The sequence below is a fragment of the Mustela lutreola genome, chromosome 6 (assembly GCF_030435805.1).
Source record: "Mustela lutreola isolate mMusLut2 chromosome 6, mMusLut2.pri, whole genome shotgun sequence".
NCBI classification, from domain to species: domain Eukaryota; kingdom Metazoa; phylum Chordata; class Mammalia; order Carnivora; family Mustelidae; genus Mustela; species Mustela lutreola.
The window spans coordinates 52950002-52974392 of NC_081295.1; the positions used below are offsets into that span (position 1 = coordinate 52950002).

The window sequence follows — 24391 nt, forward strand, 5'->3', positions numbered from 1 at the left end:
ATTTGGCAATAAGAATTAATAAAGTTTTTAAAAACAGAAGATATATAAAAATATTAATACTACTTCTAAGTGGTGGCATTATAAATGATTTTTCTTTTCTCCTTTACACGTTCCCATTTTTAAAACTTTCTGAAGGATAGCTATTGGTTTTATATCAGAAAAAAAAGTGATCTTTAAAATAACTCTCAGGGATGTCTGCAAGTTAGTTAAATTAGACTCCCGATTTCAGCTCAGGTAATGATCTCGGTCCTAAGACTGAGCCTGCGCTTAGCAGGGAGTCTGCCTGAGAGGCCCTCTGCCCTCACCCCACTCATGAGTGCATGCCCACTTCCCCTCTCTCTCTCTCTAAAAACAAATAAATCTTGGGGCACCTGGGAAGCTCAGTCGTTAGGCATCTGCCTTCGGATCGAGCCCCACATTGGACTCTCTGTTCAGCAGGAAGCCTGCTTCTTCCTCTCCCCCCCCCCCCTGCTTGTGTTTTCTCTCTCTCTCTGTCAAATAAATAAATAAAATCTTAAAAAATAAAAATCCTTTCTCGCCATTATTATGAGTATTTTTTTAAGCAATTTTCCAGCTTCTTGGGCTCATTAGCCCACTATCCCAATTTCACCATCTCTAAATGATTTTATGTAAGTGGGCTGACCTAGAGTTTATATTTGGAGAAAACAATTTTCAAAAGAAGTAGACAGGGGTGCCTGGGTGGCTCAGAGGGTTAAGCCTCTGCCTTTGACTCTGGTCATGATCTCAGGGTCCTGGGATGGAGCCCCACACACATCCCACTCTCTACTCAGCGGGGAACTTGCTTCCTCATCTCTCTCTGCCTGCCTCCCTACCTACTTGTGACTCTCTTTCTACGTCAAATAAATAAATAAAATCTTAAAAAGAAAAGGTAGACAATATATTCACAGTTGAAATTTATAATTAACTTATTCCCTGAATTGATATTAATTGGGTATCTACTACAACAGGGCAAAGTATAAGGCCTTGAACACCCAAGAATAAAACCAGAGTGTTTACAAGTAACTGAAGGAGAAAGACAAGTAAACTGTAGGTAATCAACACTTAAAGTGCTAACACAAAGTATTCACAGGTATGGGGACTAATGGTGATGGAGGTAGTGAAAAACAAGGCCCAGGACAAAGGAGATCCATTTCAATGAAATATTATAAAAGATGAGTAGAATAAAATGTAAAGTGGTGATATATTATTCATTCCAGAAAAACAAAACAAAACACCAATGTGCTCTACATATCTGAATTCAAACTATCTTGTAATTGTTACTGATTACTGTTACTAGAAATGCACTAGTCAACTCCATTAAAAAGCCACTTTTATTAAGGGTAGCACTATGAATTTCTGATATAGGCCATAGTCCCTCAAATGTATTACTAAACTTCTGACTAGACATCAAAATTGTTAACCAATAACAAAATAACATTAAAAAGTAACAACCAGTGATGCTTGGCTGCCTCAATCCACGGCACATGCAACTCTTGAGTCCCATGCTGGGAGTAGAGATTACGTTAAAAAATAATAATAAATAGGGGCGCCTGGGTGGCTCAGTGGGTTAAAGCCTCTGCCTTCGGCTCAGGTCATGATCCCAGGGTCCTGGGATCGAGCCCCATATCAGGCTCTCTGCTCAGCCAGGAGCCTGCAACCTCCTCACTCTCTGCCTGCCTCTCTGCCAACTTGTGATTTCTGTCTGTCAAATAAATAAATAAAATCTTAAAAAATAAATAATAATAATAATAATAATAAATAATATAACCCTTTAGGGGTGCCTAGCTGGCTCAGCTGGTAGAACATATGACTCTTGATCTCGGGATACTGAGTTCGAACCCCACAATGGGTGTGGGGATTACTTAAATATATTAAGTATTTTGAAAAAATACTATAACCCTTAAAAAAAATTTTTTTTTAATAACAACCACACAAAGCTCAAGCTTTGAACAGCCTAACTGGAAAAGCAGAAGATCCTTTTACAGGTCATATATACCTCCTGACCTATATTTGGCAATCTGCTCCCAGACTGTCAACAGATAAGCAGCACAGCTCTCCAGGCAGAAGACTGATCTTTGGCAAAACCAGGCATCCACCTGGGGTGCTGCTATCCCCATACACTCACCTCATATGAGCCAAGGTAGATCTGGAACCTAAGAAGGTATATTTCCAATCTGGATAGTTGCCAAAGTGTCTCATTCAAAGTAGCCAGGGACAAGCGCCAGCCCAGCGTCCCATGCCAGAAGCCAAGGCAGCAGTACTTTCTGTACATATTCTCAACCCAGAGGTAACCTGCACACATTTTTCTATGCCTGTTGATAGCCACAGGAGAATTTGCTCAGCCCAATTACTATTCTGACTCTAAACTTACCAGTGGCAACCCAGCAACCGCAAATTCCAAGTCCTAGGAGGATCATATTTACTGGAGAGAACACTTTGGTCTATTGGGACAGAACTAAGTTCTGTGAAAATAGTAGCTTCTTTACAACATAGAAATGGTTCTATCAAAGTATAATCTTGCATACATTGCAATAAAACAATCCCCCATCTGAACCACCCAAGTTTTTAAGCACACTTCACCAAATCAGGGAAGGGAGAGGAGATTAAAAGCTAAGGGGAAAATTCTCATTTCCTTGGTTTTCTTCACTAAAGAAAAATCTCTAAGAAATACACCATAACATTCTATACTTAAGAGATCATTTCTTAAAAGGTAGAAGACAGGGAGCCTAGGTGGCTCAGTTGGTTAAGCATCCAGCTCTTGATTTCGGCTCAGGTTACGCTCTGTCTGCTCTCAGGGTTGTGAGATGGAGACCTGCGTAAGGAAACCCCGATTCTCTCTCCCTCTCTTTCTGCCCCTCTCCTCACCTCTTGTTCTCTCTCAAAATTAATTAAATAAATAAACAAAAGGTAAAAGACAGCTGTTACATGAAAAGTAAAAAACAACACTGCGTATTTTCATTAAAGATCTCAACACTCACATAACACACTAAATGCTAGTTATTCTCTAACAATGGCAAAAAAGATCCAACAGAATATAAGAGGATATGAGCAATTTAGTGGCACTAAGACACATAATTATACAAAAAGACCGTGTCAAAGATAAAAGATAAGTTTGTTTAACCTACTGGATTATGGAAGGAAAATCTACAATTTCTTTAAATTTGTACAGGGCTATAAATAATATAAATTCATTAATCCTACCTGGTGCCATAATACTGAAATCATGCTTTTAAATAATATTCTTAGTAAAGTAAATAAATAATTTGTAACCATTTTTTATAAAAATTAAAAGACAAAAATGTTTATATTATGTTAACACTTCAAGAAAAACATATTTGGTTTGGACTATAAATGAACATTCATCTACATAAATCATCAAGAAGTTATTAAGCGGGGCTATAGCAAAGTGTTAAGGCAGCATCTAAGGATAATTATTTTCTTTATCCAGAAGCAATAGTCACAGAACCCAAAAATCATAAATTCCAGGTACAGAAATAAAATTTCTCGAATCACCTTACAGAGATTAAAATGCATTTAATTTTTAAGGCCATCCAATAAAGGGGAGGGGACTTATTTTTACTTTAATTTCATTTTTGTTAAAAATATACAGGTGTACATACAGGCACACACCAAAATATCATCCAGCAAAATACCAACAATAGTGATTATCTATACATGGTAGAAATATCAAGGATTCTTATCCACTTCCTTTTGGTTACGTGAATCTCCATAATGAACAAACAATAATTGTATAGAGGCTTAAAACAGGATTCATTGGTCCACAAAGTAACCTATAAACTAAATTAAACAAAATTAATTCTTAAGTCTACACCATAGAATGTGTTCTATTCTTTAATTCCTCCATGAGATATTCAACATTTAATAATTACTATATAAAAACTGAATTTGGGGGGCACCTGGATGGCTGGTTAAGCATCTGCCTTCAGCTTGGGTATGATCCCACACTTTGGGATCGAGCCCCACATGGGGCTTCCTGCTGAGCAGAGCGCCTGCTTCTCCCTCTCCCTCTGCTGCTCCCCCTGCTTGTGCTCTCTCTCTATCAGATAAATAAAATCATTCTAAAAAATTTTTTAAACATTTTTTTAAAAGATTTATTTATTTATTTGAGAGAAAGAGTGTTCCAACAAGCATGAGTAGGGGGAGGGGCAGAGGGAGAAACAAACTCCCTGCTAAGCAGGGAGCCCAACTCGGGGCTCAATTCCAGGACCCTAGGATTATGACCTGAGCCAAAGGCAGACGCTTTTAAGGCAGGCACCCCTTTTTAAAACATTTTGATCATCAAAAGTTTTCTCAGTATTTGACAGAAAGTTTTGTTTACACAGATTTAATACTAAAAAAAAAAGAGAAGCAACTGAGCTGCACACTGGAGTCATCTGAAGACCTTTGAAAAAGTACTGACATTTAGGTCTCACCCTCCCCAAATCTCAGATTTATTTAATGGGTCCAGGCTGTGGCCCAGACATTAGGATTCTTTTTAAAGATTTATTTATTTGAGAAAGAGAATGGGAGAGGGAGACAATGCCTAGGGGGTTGGGGGGTAGGCAGAGAGGCAGGGAGCCTGAAGCAGGGCTGGATCTCAGGACCCTGAGACCATGACCAGAACCAAAGTCAAGACTCAGGTGCTCAACCAACTGAGCCACTCAGGAGCCCCCAGACATCAGGATTTTTAAAACAACCCAAGAAGTTTTTCCTTCATTTCCAACAGTAACAAATATAAATCAAATCACACTTATGTTGACATGGTACTATTTAAAAAGTCACCCCAAATTCTCATTTATACTGCAGATAGGAATAGGGGAAATATTTCATATTTTGTCTTACACAATTGGGAATTTTTACTGTTCAGGTTATAACTTTGATTAGCTGATTTCTTCCCCTAAATTTTATTTATTTATACTGACCATCTGGAGTCCAAATATAAATACTCCAGCTTCTTTTGCACAGCAAAAGAAACAGTTAACAAAACCAAAAGACAACTGACAGAATGGGAGAAGATATTTGCAAACAACATATCAGATAAAGGACTAGTGTCCAAAATCTATAAAGAGCTTAGCAAACTCAACACCCAAAGAACAAATAATCCAATCAAGAAATGGGCAGAGGACGTGAACAGACATTTCTGCAAAGAAGACATCCAGATGGCCAACAGACACATGAAAAAGTGTTCCACATCACTCGGCATCAGGGAAATACAAACCAAAACCACTATGAGAGGGGTGCCTGGGTGGCTCAGTGGGTTAAGCTGCTGCCTTTCGCTCAGGTCATGATCCCAGGGTCCTGGGACGAGCCCCGCATCGGGCTTTCTGCTCAGCCAGGAGCCTGCTTCCTTCTCTCTCTCTCTGCCTGCCTCTTTGCCTGCTTGTGATCTCTCTCTGTCAAATAAATAAATAAATCTTTAAAAAAAAATCACTATGAGATACCACCTCACACCAGTCAGAATGGCTAAAATTAACAAGTCAGGAAATGACAGATGCTAGTGAGGATGTGGAGAAAGGGGAACCCTCCTACACTGTTGGTGAAAATGCAAGCTGGCGCAACCACACTGGAAAAAAGCATGGAGGTTCCTCAAAAAGTTGAAAATAGAGCTACCCTATGACCTAGCAATTGCACTACTGGGTATTTACCCTAAAGATAAAAACGTAGTGATCTGAAGGGGCAAGTGTACCCTAATGTTTATAGCAACAATGTCCACAAGAGCCAAACTATGGAAAGAACCTCGATGTCCATCAACAGATGAATGGATAAAGAAGATGCGGTATATATACACAACGGAATACTATGCAGCCATCAAAAGAAATGAAATCTTGCCATTTGCGATGACGTGGATGTAACTAGAGGGTATTATGCTTAGCGAAATAAGTCAATTGGAGAAAGACAACTATCATATGATCTCCCTGATATGAGGAAGGGGAGATGCAACATGTGGGGTTTGAGGGAAAGGAAAAGAATAAATGGAACAAGATGGGATCGGGAGAGAGACAAACCATAAGAGACTCTGAATCTCACAAAACAAACTGAGGGTTGCCGGGGTAGGGGGGTAGGGAGAGGGTGGTGGGGTTATGGACATTGGGGAGGGTATTTGCTATGGTGAGTGCTGTGAAGTGTGTAAACCTGGTGACTCACACACCTGTACTCCTGGGGCTAATAATGTATTACATGTTTATAAAAAAATAAAAAAATTTTGAAAAAAAAATACTCCAGCTTTGATGAGAAATAAGTACAGATAAATGTATCCGCTGTTAATAATAATAAATGTATCCGTTTTTTTCCTTTTTTGTTCATTAATCAATTTCTTGGAGAGATATAAATATATATATATATATATATATAATATACACACACACACACACTTTAACAGAGGCCAGTAAAAGGGCCCTCTGCAGAATTCTTTTACAAAGAAAACTAATGTAAGAAACAACACTGCTAACTTATGTATATGTGTCTTATAGTTTACATTTTTATATATTTTGGGACAAAGCTATCCACATTACCTTTGTTAACAAATCTTAAGATTCTTTTTTTTTTTTTTTTTTTTTATTTATTTGACAGAGAGAGAGAAATCACAAGTAGGAAGAGAGGCAGGCAGAGAGAAAGGGGGAAGCAGGCTCCCTGCTGAAGCAGAGAGCTTGATGCGAGGCTCCATCCCAGGACCATGAGATCATGGCCTGAGCCGAAGGCAGAGGCTTAACCCACTAAGCCACCCAGGTGCCCCAAATCTAAGACTCTTTAATTATATTATTATCCATCAAGGTTCAGCTGAATTGTCAATATAACATCAAAAAAACTCAGGAAATGGGCGCCTGGGTGGCTCAGTGGGTTAAGTGTCTGCCTTCGGCTCAGGTCATGATCTCAGTGTCCTGGGATTGAGCCCCACATGGGGCTCTCTGCTCGGCAAGGAGCCTGCTTCCCCCTCTCTCTGCCTGACTCTGCCTATTTGTGATCTCTCTCTCTCTCAAATAAATAAACAAAATCTTTATAAAAAAAAAAAACAACTCAGGAAAGATAAATCAATTACAAGACATATAATTTTTTTAAAAAGAGAGAGATCTAACTTTCAGTTAGAGAAATAATAAGTCACTGGGAAATGTCTATAAAACTAAAGACATGGGGGGTGGTTTAGAAGTTTGAATTCTAAATAGAAGACAACAAATATTTAATTCTTTACTAAAACAATAAGAGAAAATTATTTCTGGCCATGTTTCCAAATAGGTATCTATGGACTCTCTTTATGTATCTTTACAACAATCTCTCTATGGTATCATTTTTTTTATTAAAATGTTATAGATACACAATATTATTTTAGTTTCAGCCGTACCACATAGTTATTCAGCATTTAAATACATTACAAAGTCATTATCACAGTAAATCTAGCTACCATCTGTCACCAGTCGTATTATAAATATTAACTACATTCTCTATGTTGTACATTATATTCCCATATCTGATTTATTTTGGTTTGGGTTTGGGTTTTTTTTTTTTTAATTGCAGTATAGTTAACATCGTTACATTAATTTCAGGAGCACAATATAGCAATTCAACAATTCTAAATATTACTCAAGATAAATGTAATCTCTTTTTTTAAGATTTTATTTATTTATTTGAGAGAGAGAGATCACAAGTAGGCAGAGAGACAGGCAGAGAGAGAGGGGGAAGCAGGCTCCCCGCTGAGCAGAGAGCCCGATGTGGGGCTTGATCCCAGGACCCTGAGATCATGACCTGAGCCGAAGGCAGACACTTAACCCACTGAGCCACCCAGGTGACCCGATAATTATAATCTTAAATGTAATCTTAATCCCCTTCACCTATTTCACCCATCCCAGCACCCACCTCCCCTCTGGTAGCCATCTGTTTGTTCTATTTTATAACTAAAATAAGTCTGTACTCCCTCTTGTAAAATAAAGAAAAATTCGTATGTTAAATTCACCCAAAATAGACCAGATTACTGGCATCTCAATAGTCTAAAACTACCAGGTAAAAAACGTTATTTATGCATTTTGCAACAGACACAATCTTAAAAATCCTAAGAGTAAAATGTTTGGAAAGGCAAAATGTAATTTTTGTAGTAAACACATTTAAATAACTAAAGTAAAAGGGAGCTCAGTTGGTTGAGCATCTGCCTTTGGCTCAGGTCATGATCTCAGGATCCTGGGATCGAGCCCCACATTGGGATCCCTGCTCAGAGGAGAGTCTACTTCTTTCTCTCCCTTTGACCTTCTCCCCACCACTTGTGCTCGCTCTCTCTCTCTCAAATAGATAAATCTTTAAAAAAAAAAAAACTAAAGTAAACTCATAATAGAAGCTCACAGAGCCTTCTCTTTCAAGAAATTTAGAATAAGGTTAAGAGATACAAGGCAAAAGAACAAGAAGAATGGCAGGATCAAAAGGAGAAGGATTTTTGTTTGTTTCTGGTTTTTGTTGGTTAAGCTAGAAAAGACTCTGAGAGGTTCATTCAAATTATTATTTGAATTATATACACCTAATTTGATTATATACACCTAATTACAAGTTTTAAGAAATACTCCCTTTTACAAGCTTAAGTGTTTATAGATTATATTATATAATATCTGGAATCTGATTCAAAATAATTTGGGGGGTAGTTTAAGATAATGAAAAAGTAAAATAAGATCAGTCATAAGTTGCTAACTGTTGAATCTGGGTGATAGGCACATGGTGGTTCATAGATCTTTTCTTAATATGCTTAAAACTTTCTAAAATGATTTTTAAAATATGCATATATTCTTTAAATATGCTCAATTACTTTTCATTTTTATATATAATTATACACTGTTCTCTTTAATGTCAAACTGATGATACTGATTTTACCAGGGTGTATTTTAAGACTTTTCTTAGCAATGATTATACATTAATTGTTGAATTATCTCAATTTCTCAACTGTACATGTGACCACCACAATTTCATATTCAACTAGATGGAAAAAAAGGTGAAAAACAGATGAAAGCTGATCCTAGAGTTCTGGTTCACAGAGTTCAAAAATTTACCCCCTAAGGAATTCTATATGACAGTATCCCTATTATAGCATTAAAAAAAACAAAACAAAAAAAATTTTCTAGTTATAGATTTGGAGGGGAAGGGGGCAGAGGAAAAAGGAAAGAGAGAATCTTAAGCAAGCTCCACACCCAGCACAGAGCCCACAATGTAAGGCTCTATCCCTTGACTCTGAGATCACGACCTGAGCCAAAATCAAGAGTGAGACCCTTAAGTGACTGAGCCACCCAGGTGCCCCATCTTCTAAATTTTTAAATTTCATAATATTGATAGAAAAAAATGAATTCTGAACTAAGAGCCACATGAATTATCTTTTTAGTTCTGCCTTTAATTTAACTGTATGGCCTTCATCAAGTCTCTTAACCTCTCTAAACCTGTTTCTTCAACTTTTTAATGAGGAATTAGAATTAAATTAACTCCAGGGTAAGGTCCAATTCTAACTTTCTAGGCTTCTACATGGCTGGCCTACAGGAAACCTGAACACATTCACAACTCAAGTGGACAATTACCAAGACCAGCAGTTCTCCAAGTCATTGGACCCCTGAAGATCCCTAAGACCGTTTTAGAGAGTCAACAAGATCAAAACTATTTTCATAATACAAAGACATTTGCCTTTTTCACTATAGTCATATTTACCCTAATTATGCAGAACCAAAGATAGGTAAAACTTCTACCACTTTAGCCAGAACCAAGACAGTGGTCACTGCACCCAGAGTAAAAGAATGCTGGTTTCACTGAAGGACATTTTTGACTGGCGTGCCCTGTGGCTCAGCTGATTAAGCATCTGCCTTCAGCTCAGGTCATGATCCTGGCATTGAGCCCCATGTCGAGATCCTTGCTCAGTGGGGAGTCTTCTTCTCTCTCCCTCTGCTGTTCCCCCTGCTTGTGTTCTCTTGCTTTCTGTCAAATAAATAGATAAAATATTTTTTAAAAAGGGGGGGGGGCACTTGGGTGGCTCAGTCAGTTAAGTGTCTGCCTTAGGCTCAGGTCATGATCTCAGACACCTGGAACTGAGTCCCACACTGGGCTCTCTGCTCAGCCGGGAGTCAGCTTCTTCCTCTCCCTCTCCCTCTGTGCTCTCCCCACTCTCTCTCAAATAAATAAAATCTTTAAAAAAAAAAAAGAATAATTTTGATTAAGCAGTAAAATGTATTAATATTAGTATATCTTGATCCTAAATATATCTTCCTAACATTCTATATGATGAAATAGGAATTGCACATAAAGTACTTCTGCTGTAAAACAAAATAAGATGGTTGTCTCAAGGAAAATACTTGTGTGAATGTCTGAGTTGTAATCCTCAGAACGTTTTTTTTTTCCCCATAAAATACCATGGTTCCTGGAAACACTGACTAACAAATCTTGGTTATTCAAACTTGAGATATTGGCAAATTCGGGATTTATTTTGTTTTTTGAGTAAAGCCTGTCACCTCAAGGAAAGCAACTGACAATATTTGTTGACAATATAATTCAAGTGACAAGCAGAATCTGGGAAAACCTGTAGCTGCCACCTTAACCATAACAGCTTATGCTACTGAAGTTTAAATAGTTAAGACGTTTTTGATGAAATCAAAATATAATTTTTGATATTACAAAAATTGGGGAGATCTACATAATTCAGCAAAAGTGTGTTTCAAAGGACAAATATAATCATGTTATAAAACTATGCATGGGTAAAAGATACATTCAGAGTACAAAATACACCAGCAGATTGTAATATAACAGAGTACAAAAGTTCATTAGTATGATTTAAGATTCCACCTTGGCACTTTAAGAAATTATCACCTGCTGAGTTTTGGTGAGGATCAAAGAAGGATATACACAATTACCTTAAAAGGTACATTACTACTTCCTTCCCCAAGGATTTATCCGTGTAAAGGCCAGATTTCTTCAATTATACTTCAACCAAAAACAACATAATGCAAGAAAATTAAATCCAGTTATCTTCTATTAAATTAGACATTATATAAATTTACAAAAATATAAAATAGTGCTATTTTTTCCACAAATCTTTGTCTTGGAAAATAGTTATTTTTCTTTTTGTTAATTTTAAGTAATCTGTACACCCAAAGTGGGGCTTACATTCACAACCCCAAGATCAAGAGTCAGATGTTCTACAGACTGAGCCAGCCAGGTACCCCCAAAACAGTAATTTTTCATAAAATGTCATTTTCTGTTAACAAGCATTTGTCATTTGTATTTAAATGGATTAAATAAGTTTTTAATTTCTAAATTTTAATTTCTAACACAGTAAATATTGATATAACCAATATACAAAATCTTTACAGAGTCCTCAACAATTATTAATACAAAAGAATCCTAAAACCTGAGGTCCGCTGATTTACGTAAAATCTTACCAAAACTTTTGCAAGGCAGTTCACATTCTCTAGTCATTCATAATCAATCTAGTGAGAGCAGGGGACAATGAAAAAAGACACACATTTATAATACAGGTATAATTCTAACAGTAAATCTGGGAAAACTATTTTGAAGGATTTAATTCCAACAGTTCCTAAAAGATAGGTAAGACTAAAAGAAAATGAATTCCAGAATAAGGTCTTTTTGAACAAGAGTAGAAAAATGAGAGAATGGGGGCATGTTCAGGGAATAGGTCAATGGGGCTAGAGCATGGCACAGTGGCAGAAGTGTGACAAGTGCTGAAGTGGAAAAGTGAACCAAGAGGTTAGGCCATGAAGGGTTTCAACCCCACAGTACAAGTTTGGACTCTGAAATGTTAATTAATAAAGGCTAATAAGGATTCTTATTCAGCAAGAAAATATTACAATCAGATTTCCACTTTAAAACACAGCTCTAATGGCAAAGCACAGGATAGACTCTGCTGTACATGGAGGAAAAGGGCCAAATACAAGATGTGCATGGAAAAAAAAAGTAATGAAGGCCACACTCAGTCAGAGGGAACAGAAAGTGAAGGATGACCTTCCAGAAAGCAGAACAGAGTTTGGCAAGTGAAAGAATATGACAAGAGGGAAAAGATGAGTGAAAATTCTGAACCTCAATAACTAGGACCATGTGGCTATCATATAGAAACAGAAAGAAACAGAAGAAGATCCAGGTTTCTCAAAGGATGTACAATTGATGGGAATTATGAAATCTGAAGACGTCTGTAGACCATCAGTTTAGAAATGATGGTCAAGTTGATACAGAAAGAAATCTGGGGTAATCTGCACTAAAAAATAAGAATTGCAACCATGGGACTAATATAATTATCAAAAATAAGAACAGAATGAGTAGAGCAAAGTGCCAAGTACAGGAGTTTATGAGAAATGAACAGTAATGGCATGCACAGAGAGAATTAAGCAGTAAAAACAAAACAGGAAAAGTCAGAGACCTGAGAGAATGCATGACCAAAGAAGCTAACAGAAAAGAATTCAAGGAGGATTAGTTGGTGAATAGCTGAACAGGTTTGAAAAGAATAATGATCTAAATGAGGCCACTGGATCTATTAATTATGAGGTTTCAGAGTAGTCTCTGTTGAGTGTTTAGGGCAGAACACAGATTACAATAGCCTCATTAGCATGGCATTAGGTACAGGAAATAAATGAGCTACAAGAAAGTATATTTTCCAAAAAACAGTTTGTCTGCTTTTCAACCATAATAATTTTTTAATAAAACTATGTCTAAATTTAACTGTTATTTTCAATTTATTTCAGTCACATAAAACACTGATTTTAGCATTAAAACAGAACACCATCATTTACCTAATAAATTTTATGACACAAAAATAATTTCAAAAAAAATATATATATACTACTATGTTACATATTAACCCTCACTCTACTCCTTAAAAGAGTATTATTCTTAGTCTAGATGGGTCTACTATAGAACATTTAAGGGCAATTCCAACAAACAGCATTTATTTAAGAAAAACCGCTATTACCCAGCCTCTTTTTATTAGTAAATATCAAGCAGAATATGAGATCAATCTTAATTTACACATATTTATATAAAATGTGTATTTAGCCAGACCCAAGTTTATATGAGTAATATATGAAATATATATATTAACATAATATAGAAAACAAACACTACTCAACAAAAAGATTCTTCCGTTTACAAAAGAAATCATTATTGAAATACTTTAAATAAATAAATAAGAATATTTCCCAGGATATTATGAAATTACAATTTAATTTTTATTTAATTTACATGAAACTTTATAGGAATACATCTGTTTAAAGCAAATTCATGAAGTATTAATAAAAATGTATAGTCAAGGGATTTAAAAATTGTAAAGAATAGTTTAGACACTGTGTGTCCAGAAGGTCTCCCCTCTCTCATCAGCAGGCAGGGAAAGTTGGAGCACTGTGTGGAACAGCAATCTGAGGCAAGGAACAAAAGAGGATATGATAGAGGAATTATCTGCTTTGCACTTGAAAGCAGGCAATAGCTCTAAGAGTATCCTGATGCTACCATCCCTTGTTTGGATACAATAGACAGAAGAGATTAATCTTGAAGGGATTTTCAAAGCTTTTAGTCTTTAAAAAGAACACAGAAAAAGGTAACTTAGAGTTCTAAATGGGTGGGTCAAAGGCTCTGGATCCAAACCACCTAAAGATATCTCTCAGTTCTGTACCTTACTACTCAAATCAACCTAGGAAATTGTTTCCATCAACATTAGAATGAAATGGGAAAATGACTATAAAACACTTCAAGTGGTGGCATATCACTGGCCCTCAAGAATCATTAGAAATATGCTGTTCTAGGAGCATTCTGGATCTGGATCACCCATTCAATCCAACATTATAATACATTAGCACCTTCCAACCCATGACATAAACCTTTCACTGTTCAACTATTCTATCATACTAAAAATACTATGTCAATGTTGTATGCCAAAAAATAGAATGCTAGAGAATAGAACCAAAGTCCATGAAATTCTGGACAAGATCCAGAATTTAATTTAAATTTAAATTTAATTTTAATTTAAATTTAATTTTTAAAATAGCCCATTTTTTGACACATTAACGTTCTTGTATACTACTATCAGGTTAGCCTCATTTTTGCCAATAACTCATTAAAATCACTAAATTAAACAACTGGTCTATAAATTCCTAACTTTGCTGTACCACACCTTCAAAAAAAAATGTAGAATGTATCTATGCAATAAAAAATACTGACTGGGGCACCTGGGTGGCTCAGTGGGTTGGGCTGCTGCCTTCGGCTCAGGTCATGATCTCAGGGTCCTGGGATCGAGTCCCGCATCAGGCTCTCTGCTCAGCAGGGAGCCTGCTTCCTCCTCTCTCTCTCTCTCTGCCTGCCTCTCTGCCTACTTGTGATCTCTCTCTGTCAAATAAATAAATAAAAATCTTTAAAAAAAAAAAAATACTGACTAAAATAAATGGGGTTTTTTTCTGTTTTCTAAAACATCTGTGGTGAAATCTGTCCCATGTTTCAACTCATTCAATTCCCATCCTTCTCTCCCCTCCCAACCACGCCTGATAGAAATTCTTTCTCAAACTAATATAAATCTCCTCAATTTGCCATTGAATACACGATGCCTACTTCTACACTAAGCATTCATCTGTTTTTCCCCAACATCTCATTGGCCAAAACAGCCGTAGTTTTGTTTGAAATCTCAAACAAAAGGATTAAAGATACATAAAATCAACTGCTCTCAACTTCAATCATGGACAGGAAGAGCAGAGAAGCTAATACATTCCTCTTGAAAACACATACACATGAATACACTTTGTTCTTCCCCAAAATACCAAAAGGATAACAGACAGCAAATCATGCCCACAAACCAAAACACAGTTGTTTCATCTAATTTTAGAAAAAAAATAACAAGGAACTGAAGAAAATTTCTCTTTGGAATAACTCAATCCTCAAATCAGGGAAATTCAAAGAGCATAACATGGAAAAACCAACAGCCTCAATTCTCCCCTTCAGGATACTAATTCTATCAGCACCAAATGAAAACAAAGAGTATGTTTTTAGAAGATCCCAAAAAAGTATGAAATCTCTTTCTCAAGGGAAAAAAAGACCACTTAGAGAGAACATATCTAAATGTATTATTTCAAGCACAGGTGTTCTGTGATTTACCTCAAACCGGTTTCTTTTTATATCATATTCTTTTTTTTTTTTTTTTCCTTGAGTAGGCTCCACACCCAGCTTGGAGCCCAAGACTCTGAGATCAAGACCTGAGCTGCAATCAAGAGTCAGACACTTAACTGATTGAGCCATCCAGGAGGGCCCCATATTCTTTTACAGTCAAGCTTGTAAACTTATTTGTTTAAAAAAAAAAAAAAGACCAGGGGCACCTGGGTGGCTCAGTGGGTTAAAGCCTCTGCCTTCGGCTCAGGTCATGATCCCAGGGTCCTGGGATCGAGCCCCGCACTGGGCTCTCTGCTCAGCGGGGAGCCTGCTTCCTCCTCACCCTCTGCCTGCTTCTCTGCCTACTTGTGATCTCTGTCAAATAAATAAATAAAATCTTAAAAAAAAAAAAAGATCTTTTCTTATGAAAGACATGTACTCTTTCAAACCAAGACTAAGTTCAGAAACCTTGCTAAGGTATAACAATATATTAATAAAAGGGTTTTATGTTAATAGACTTGGGTTATGTTTCTCATTGGGTTATATGGATCATAAAAGTTCCTAAGGGGAGCCTGGCTGTGTCAGTCAGTAGAGCATGCAATTCTTGATCTCCAGGTCATAAGCTGGAGCCCCACATTGGGCAGAGATAGATTACTTTAAAAAAAAAAAAAAAAAAGTTCCTAGAATAACTGTCCAATTAGATGAGAAAGTGAATGAATTTTTTTCTAAGTATGTATAACATAAGCAGACTCAGCATTTTTGAGATGTATCACAGGTCCCAAAGTTATTTAAACTACACCAAGGAAATGCTAAAAATTCCCAAAGGTTCTAATCAATGCCCTATTTATTCTCCACATTTATTCTCCACCTGCTCCATCAAACCCCCCACCCCTCCTATGTATGCTCTGTTCCTGCCCTGGGAATATGAGCCTGCATAGATCACCACCTAGGCTCCGCAGGTGGGTTCCAGCAGTGCAAGCCAGTGTACAAGACCCAAAGACTGAGGAGAGGTCATGGAAGTTCCCCCTCCTCTCCCTGCCTAACTGTCTCAAAGCCACAGTTCCTTGGGGCCTTCCTCCCCAATGCCAGCTCTCAACTCTCAGTTTTGGTAATCTCTGGAGTATTAACGACTTCTCCACCGTTGCTATTCCCTGGGTGCACCGCCCCCCCACCCTTGTTTGTTCTCTAACCTCTATAATCTCTTCTTTTGCACCAACCAGGATGAAATCTCTTTCCTGCTGGGAGCTTGCCTGATGAAGTTAACAATACCAAAGCTGGTTAATTCAAAACAGTACATTATCTAAAGAAATCCAATTTAAAAATTTTAACAAGGTCTTAAGATCTATTCAAGTACTACCTATTATTATTTGTATAACTTTAAAAATTAAATATAACTAGCTCACTTCTAAATGAAGCTTGTTAAAAGCTGAAAACTCATTACAATTAAAGTTAGGTGTGCAATTTAACATTGCCCCTCTCAAAGATAAATGCTTATAAACCCCAAATAAACTTAATACACACACACACACACACACACACAAAATCAAGGAAGGGATTCCGGTAACTGATATTTCACTTTCTTCTACCATACACTGCCTGGTTAATCCAAACACTTTTTGTTGTTTTACTGAAGCCTTCCCAGGCATAGGATAAAGAAAAGTTTTAAACCAGTGCTTCTCAAATTTTGGTGTGCAAGTAAATCAACCGAGAAACTTGTTAAACGCTAGTGCCCAGGCCTCACCCACACCCTTCTGACAAATGTTCTTACCAGTTCCCAGATAATTATGATTAACACTACACTTCAAAACTTCTTCAATTTGGCCAACTTTAAGATTCCACCGAAATCTCCAGGACACTTTATTCTTTTTGAATAAACATTCCACATTAAACATGGCCAAAGAAACCAAAAAACAAAAACACAGTAACAATAATAATGCACACTAACTACACATCACAATGATATGTGCTTCACATGTATTATCTAATTCCTTCCCCACAAGAACCACACCAGGTAGGTAACAGGTAGGTAACACTGTTGCCTCCATTTTATAGATGGTTTCAGCTCAGGTAGAGATCACAGGGTCATGAGAAAACTGAAGCCCAGAGACACTAAGTAATCCAACTACAGTAGTGACTGGCAAAACCAGAATCATCTCAGGTCTGCCAGTCCCTCTTATCTACAAGCTGGGTAAGCAAGCACTTGTATATAAATGCAATTCTGCAGTTTCAGGACTGCCACAAAAAGGATTACGCCTAAGGACCAAGCAGTTCCACAAGCAATAATCATCCCCATCCACTCCCTCCCCACAACAAGCTCTCTTGACTCTCCACCCATCACTCACCAAGGCCTTCCACCTACACAGTATGCCATCCCATACTGATAGGACATCACAACTCCGTGTGTATATCAGTACTCCTCTACTCCTACCTACTACATGCTAAGTACATGCAAATTCCATCTTCATCAAGTACTGGCTATGAGCTTGAGCAAATTTAACATCTTATGCCTCTGTTTCCCAATCTGTAAATTGTGGGTCATAATGTCAAATGCACTAAAGTAAGTCATGTAGTAATTAACTGAGATAATGTACACAAAGTACTTGCTTGACACACAAACACATAGCAAAAACTCAATAAACAATAGCTGCTAACATATCAATCCTATATTCCCTTTATCTCAGCCTTACGTTCCTGAGACTTGGATGAAGACGGAACATACTCTTACTTATAAGGAGCAGACTGGTAACAGTGAACTGAAGGCCAGGAGTAGAATATTTTTGAGTAAATAAGTCTTTTGGTAACCCTCAAATTCTACCACTTTGACAACTATCCATTTCCCAACTTTAGGGTCAGCCCTGTTGATTACATTCTAGTAATAAGAGTCTATAATTTAACTTAATTCAAAATAACAATAAAATATCACTCAGCACAGGAACTTGGTCTTAATTTATCACAGTATCATTAGCACTTAGAACTGTACCTGGTTCATGGCAGACACTCAAATATTTGTCAAATGAATTAAGGCATAAAGATACCAATGCAGACACACATTAATTAGCTCATTAGTGAATCTTTACAAAAACAAGCATAATTATCAGGTCAATACCAATGTGTCAAGTAACAAAAGTTATTTTCAAAATTCCCCCAGAATATTTTTCTCCTTTTTTTTTTAAGAGCAAAACTGCGTGTGTGTGCATGTGTGTGTGTGTGTGTGTGTGTTATAAAAACATAAATCCAAGCAGGAAATGAAATAAACATATTTTTTAAAGTGTCCTATCCTGGGTTCTCTGTCCTAGAATTTAGTAAACAGTTAAAGTTTAGGTTGCTCTTCTGAATGCTATGAGGTCTCCATCTTATAACCAAGTTTCTGTAGTTCAGCTCCTGATTGGAGAAGTTATCATCTACATTGTCTTCATCCCAATCATCCTCCAGACATTTGCACCTTCATCTTTACCTAAACCAGCCCAGGGAACTCCTTGAACTCACCATCTTCCTCCAAGAGACCCAAGTCTACTACCTGCATTTTTTCTGACACAGAGACCATCCCCTCTGAAAACCCCCCAGGCTGAGAGGAAAGATGGAACTCTGACTTTTCCTCACATAAGACACCAATGCTGCCTCTGAAGTCAGCTTTTTTTTTTTTTTCCAGAGTTCTTTCTTTTTATTTACCTTTTTTTAAAAGACTTTATTCATTTATTTGACAGACAGAGATCACAAGTAGGCAGAGAGGCAAGTGGGGGTGGGGCGGGAGGAAGCAGTCTCCCTGCTGAGCAGAGAGTCCGATGTGGGGCTCAATCCCAGGACCCTGGGATCATGACCTGAGCCAAAGGCAGAGGCTTTAACCCACTGAGCCATCCAGACACCCCTCCTTTCTTTTTTAAAACAAACAATGGGCTTTCCTTTAAAAACTCTCCAACCAGGGGTTCTGGGTGGCACAGTGGGTTAAGGGACAACTCTTGGTTTCAGCTCAGGTAGAGATCACAGGGTCATGATATCAAGCCCTGCAGCAGCTCTACACTCAGCCCAGAGTCAGCCTGAGATTCTCTCTTCCTCTCCCTTTGCTATCCCTCCCCAAACTCATTCACCTGCATATGCACGTGCATGCTCTCTCTCACTCTAAAATAAAACAATCTTGAAAAACTCTCCAATGGGGGGGGGGGGACCTCTTCAACCTCAGCTCCATTAATCTACTAAAAATGTTAAAGGAGCCCCATAATAATGCATCCTGCTCATCTCCTACCTTATATTCAAACAAGAACAAAACCAAACCTAGTAAGTATTTAACAATTATCACTTTAGTGATGCTGACTTTTCATAATTTTTGCAACCATCCAAATTGAAGCAACAAAATTAAGTAACTGCTCATTAAGAGGTTAACCCTAACTAACACCTAGAAGATAACTGTGATCTACTATGGGAATACACAGAAGTTCCCTTCTTAGCTATGTTTCTAAGCAGCCACATAAGTAACCTTGAACAAGGCACTTAATTTTTTTTGCCAACATTTTATCATCTGCAGAATAAGAGTAAGTTTACCACATCTACTTCAACAAGGTGTTTTAAGGACCAAAGATACAAAAAATGATTTCCAGAACAACAGAGTGCCATACAAATGTAAGTTGTTAAATCTGATATAAATATCATCAGATTTTAAATGGGTATTTCCATTCATATTTCTTTTTATGTCTCTGTCACTCTTTATATTTCCTAGATCCAAAGATCTGCCAGTAAAAAGTTCCCACCTACAGTCATATTTCAAACAGACTAGGCCCTCAGTAAATATTGTTGAAAAAGATGTTCATCCACATATAATAGAAATTCTAAGGGGCGCCTGGGTGGCTCAGTGGATTAAGCCGCTGCCTTCGGCTCAGGTCATGATCTCAGGGTCCTGGGATCGAGTCCCGCATCGGGCTCTCTGCTCAGCGGGGAGCCTGCTTCCCTCTCTCTCTCTCTCTGGCTGCCTCTCTGTCTACTTGTGATTTCTCTCTGTTAAATAAATAAATCTTTAAAAAAAAAAAAAAAAAAAAAAAAGAAATTCTAAGATTCTGCTCTATGCAATACCTTACCTTGTAAAGGTTAAGCAGCAGGTTACTTTCAAGTAAAATAACAAGTGATGTAACTCACATAAAAGATGCCTGTGGTTTTGTCAAGAGCACCGCCTTCCTTTGTGCACATTACTCAGCCTGGATATAAATATTCACCTATGTGAATATCACCCAAGGAATGTTCCTCAGTATTTTGGTTTCACTGGTGGCATGCCTTCTGTACAGAAAAGTACTTCCCTTCTCTTTAACCCTAGCAAATTTTCTAAAGATGTCTGAGTTGTTCTTCTGGTTTTACAGTCTATGCTTCAGTACTTACAGGGAGAACTTTTTGTGGACTTGTGGTCATTTCCTAAATTACCATGTATTTCTTATACTAAATATGAAAAGTTTTCTTTCAAGACCATGAACAGAAAAAAAATTCTCACACTCATATTTTAAGATTACAGATAGTCCAATTAAATTTGTCAAATAAAAGTATAGCTGTTTCAAACAATAAACTTCCTGGTTCCTCTGAATATTATATAATTCCTCAAAAACAGAATTCAAGCTTATTTGACCTTAGTTAGTTCTTAATTATCTACACATACATACACACACACATGCAGATGTCTTATAGATATCCATTAATAATTTATATTACAGTTGAATATGAGTATCCTTGAGATGCAACATTCCTTAGAGTTCAAACCAAATAATGAAATACCTATAAATGTAATCACCCAACTCAGCCTTCTTACCATTTTTCTTCTCATTTACCCAACTACATTCTACTGCTGAAATGACTCCTACTTTGTGACAAAAGATGGACTTTGTATACTCATTTTTGTCCTTTGTGTCTATTATACCTCAAGGGACATTCCTGAAATAAACATAGGCCATAAAAAATTGTCCTAATAGTACAGCTGAAAATAGTACAGGTGAGAATTTAGTCATATTTTGAAAACAAGCCCCCTCACAAGGATTACAAAGTTAATTGTGCAGTATTTTTAAAAGATAGCTACTGCATTTATGGACAACGTTCTCTTATTGGAAGAAAATATAAAGTTCTATCTGAAACAAAAAGACTACTATTTATTTTATCTACAATGAAAACCAGTGTTACATTACAGCTTAATTCTAACTCCTATAAACCCATCAAAATAAAAAGTGCACAATTTGTATAATATTCTGGAATTTACATCAGAAACGAGAAAGCAACACCCTATCACTGTCAAAGTTGTCAACTTAAGAATGAAAAAAAGCAGAAAATTCAACATCAGTTTCAGAACCACATTCATGACCTTTATCATCCTCACTCCTATGTGCCTTCTTCAAGTTACATTCTTTAACACAATACCAGTTCTGCAGGTTTATTTGAGCAGTCTACCAAATGAACTGAGATCAAGGCAACCTGGTCTGGTAGAAAAGACAGGGCTTCATGGTCAGAAGACTTAGGTGTGAATCCAGACTTTGTTCCTCTGGAGTTGTAAGACGTTGAGCAAATATTTAATTCTCTAAGCTTAAATTTCTTCATATGTAAAAGGATAAGACCACCAACCTTGAAAATTATTTTATAAATCAAATCCCTCAGTTAGTGTTCTGAGTATGGCAGATGCCTAATACAGGGGTAATGATCTTATACTATTCAAGTTCAGAAGTTATTATGAAGTACCTCATTAAGGGGATCACAAACTATGAAAATTATTAAAGCTGTAATATCTTTTTCAATCTTCTACTGAAAATGTTCTAATATACAAAAATGAAAAATTCAGAGAGGTTAGAAATCTTTTTAAAACTGACATTTTTAAATATCAAAATGAAGCTTCAATTATCAACAGTGAAAACGGGTTCATTTTCATAAAATGTTTTGGGTGTTTATATTTATTTAAACTTCACATGGTCAAAAATTTTAAAACTTTCTGAAAAGAGCTGTACTTTAGAACCCAGAGACAGCCCAGTTATCTAAACAATGGGCTACATGATACACCACAGTCTCCAGGCAAAGTCACAACAGGATGAGAAAAGAGCCTTCAGTCTCTCTCAGATTTCCTGGCCACTGTTATTTTAAAACTTGATCACATAAACATAAACAGAGGGAAAAGATGCACTTCAGATAAGTGCAATGAGTTATGATTTACGATCTCTGTTTTAATACCTTGTATTAATTTACATTTTTATTTGTAATTGATGTAATTTTTAAAAAGCTCTTGTTCAGTAGCACCTATATAAACATAATGTAATTTACACTACATTTTTCTTGCTCATGTTTCTAGACCCTAATGAAGAATATATGTATATTACAGTTTTATATAATGTATACTTAGAGTTTTTAATCATGATAATCTTATTAAAGTCATTCATCACTTCTGTTACTCCCTTTTAAAATGTCTTTGAAAACGAAAATGTAACTCAAACTGGGAGAACAATATGTCGCATAAAATATACAAACGTAATAGGCAAGTCTAAGACTAGAACGACTTCTGTTTACCACTGTGGATATAATTCCTGCACAACTTCAGATACTCAAAATGAGCTGGATATTTAAAAGTCAATGAGTTATTCTGAACGGCTGCATTGTTTCAAGCTCTGGCTATGGCCCAGTTTGTAATATTTCTAAAATTAATGATAAAAAACACTAAGGTAATTTTTCCACTAATCAATTTCCAACTGTAAAACCACAGCTCAACATATCTATGAAGTTTAGTTAATTTGTACAGACTTGCTGTTTTGGCTGCCAACCTTTGTACCATGACCATTCCAGCCCAAGTCCAAGATTCACATTTTATGGTGTGAATAGTTTCAAGTAAATCTTAAGAATTTCTAAAACTCTCAAACCCTGACTATATATTAAGATACACTGCATCTACACTACCAGAGCATAACAGCAAATGGAACTTTTGCTTAGCATGTACAGCGATCTGTGAAGTTGGGACGGTGTTCCTAGTTGTTCACTAATATCTGTGATTAGGATGCAAGCATTCCTCCACCACAATTTTATGCCAGATAAAATATCACCTGTTTTCTTAAACTGTATAGAAATGGTATTTCTGACACGGATATTCTAGCAATAACCCTACCAAATTATTTTCTACTTAATAATACCTTGTTCCGGAATTGGAGCATTTTAATGGTTTTAAGAAGTTTGGGGAAATTAACAAATTTTTTAAAAAGCGCTTGTTCAGTTGCACCTATATAAATTAATATACTCAAAGTACTAGACAACCTGAAAACTAAAATCACAGCCTGGTCTCCTACACGATTAAACTATTACTTTAATAGTGGCCGTCACCTGATCTTCATAGCTCAGAACAAACGGCCCTATTCCTACACTGAATTTTAAGCTTGTTTACTTAAGAGAAAACTATCACGCAGTGTCAAGTCTGAGTGGGTCACCTGAGAGCTCTGCTTCTAACTAGGAGCGAGAGTAGATACACAAAGGTATCTTGGTGACGATAAACCCATGAAAGGGGACTCTCATTGTCCTGTGGAAATGAGAACCAGCCCTGGCACTACGGCGAGCAGCCGGCCGGGCCCACCCATCACCTGCTTCACCCGAGGCGTCCTCGGGAGGTGAAACTAGCCGTGGGTCCCCCGGACTGCCCGAAGAGGCCCCGAAGCAGGGCGGGCCGGGGCAGCGAGGCCTGACGCTGACGCCCCGAAGCAGGGGCACCGCGTCACTCACCGGTGCGGAGGCGAAGGCAGGTGCGTGCGGCAGCGAGGCAACCTGTGGCCGGAGAGGTGAAGGGCGGGGGTCAAAGGTGATGAAGTTGAGCGAAAAGCCGGCGACGTGGACAAGCTCGGAGACGGGGAGGCGGCGACCGGGATCCTGCTAGCTTCCTGCTCGGACAGATCCCGGGTCCGTCTCCGCCCGCCGGCCGGCGCCCAGCAGAGTCCCCGGCCCCGGCGCGCGCACGTCACGGCTACGGAGCGCCCAAAGGGGCGGGGGCGCCGCGGGCCGGGGCGGGCCGATCGGGCGCGCGGGTACTCGGGCGCGCGCTCCAAGAGGGGGCGCCCGGCGCCCGCGGCCGCCCCGCCCCTCGCTCGCCCCCCGCCCGCGGCGCAGAGCCTCCGGGGCCGAGGTGGGCGCGCTAGCGCGGGAGAAGAGGCCGCCGCGGGCGCAGCCGATAGTCCTTGTTCCTCCGGCTGCGAGATGGCCTTCTTCGCCGCCGTGGTTTCCAGCCGATGCAAAGCAAGTTCTCTGCGGTCTGGATGCGGTGACCGCGCAGTCCGGCAACAGCAAGAGTCTGTTCTCGGAGGGAGACAGTTGTTCAGGCAGGGGGGCGAGG

The 24391-nt window shown here is 38.0% G+C and overlaps 1 protein-coding gene across 7 annotated transcripts in view; it reads right to left on the reverse strand.

The window, feature by feature from the left end:
• Nucleotides 1-24015, reverse strand: part of MYO6 (myosin VI) — a 150615-nt gene extending 126600 nt beyond the window's left edge. For 5 of the 7 annotated variants that reach the window (XM_059177246.1, XM_059177244.1, XM_059177245.1 and 2 more), the window contains exon 1: nucleotides 23788-24015. The gene's annotated coding sequence lies outside the window, so the exon portion shown is untranslated. The remainder of the gene's footprint in view (nucleotides 1-23787) is intronic. The other 2 variants (XM_059177248.1, XM_059177247.1) reach the window with 1 other exon arrangement.
• Nucleotides 24016-24391: the final 376 nt, after the last annotated feature.